Source organism: Loxodonta africana, chromosome 5, assembly GCF_030014295.1.
Source record: "Loxodonta africana isolate mLoxAfr1 chromosome 5, mLoxAfr1.hap2, whole genome shotgun sequence".
NCBI classification, from domain to species: Eukaryota; Metazoa; Chordata; class Mammalia; order Proboscidea; family Elephantidae; genus Loxodonta; species Loxodonta africana.
Window position 1 is genome coordinate 6520286 of NC_087346.1, and position 932 is coordinate 6521217.

At 30.9% G+C, this 932-nt stretch overlaps 1 pseudogene; it reads left to right on the forward strand.

Annotated features, from left to right (window-relative positions):
- The first annotated feature begins 270 nt into the window (after positions 1-270).
- On the forward strand, positions 271-370 carry LOC111750811 (U6 spliceosomal RNA; annotated as a pseudogene).
- The last annotated feature ends 562 nt before the right edge of the window (positions 371-932 follow it).

The following is a 932-nucleotide window of genomic DNA, read 5'->3' on the forward strand; positions in this document are numbered from 1 at the left end:
TAAACAGACAGGTTACCTTAAATGCTGGAATGTGTTCTTATATTAGGGTGTTCAAAGAAATGATGACCTGAAAATCTAGATTCTTGATCATAGTCGAAATGAAATCAAGTCATCAAAAGGAAAGAGATACACACCCAGACCAATTCAAGTTTTTGAGTTGAAACCATAAATATTATGAAAATAAATGTAAATAGGTAAGAACTCCTAAGCACACAAAGATTGTAAAGTTAGTTTAAAATAAAAGGCATAGTGATTATCAGAAAATGGTGCTCACTTTTGTAGTGCATGTACTAAAATTGAACCGATACAAAGATTAGCATGGCCCCTGCATAAGGATGACACACAAATTCGTGAAGCATTCCATGTTTTTGTGGAAATCCTGATGGTATAGTGGTTAAGAACTATGGCTACTGACCAAAAGGCTGGCAGGTTGTATCTACTAGGAGCTTCTTAGAAACTCTGTGGAGTGGTTCTACTCTGTCCTATAGGGTCACTCTGAGTCGGAATTGACTTGATGACAATGAGCATATAAGAAAATACTTTTAAAATAAAACAGAAAGGATGAAAACATATTAAGCAAGTTAATAATAATAAAAAAGACAAATGAGATATTAGTATAAGATTCAACAGATATCAAAGTGAAAAGCAGGATAAAACTGGCTCTTTTACTTGAAAAGGGAAAGTGAATATTGCAGAATTAATTTTAATACCCATGTATTCAGCAATAGTTTCAAATATTATGTAGAAGTACCAATAAAAATAACAAAAGAAAGGTAAATAAAATGTTTTTATGAGAGTTTAATATATATCTAACAAACTGTGAAATATCTTAAAAAATTTGAAGTAAATTAAATCCAGCATCATATTAAAAGAGTCATTACTTTAGATTAAGATTTACCCCAGGAACACAAAATTAGTTTAATCACTGGAAA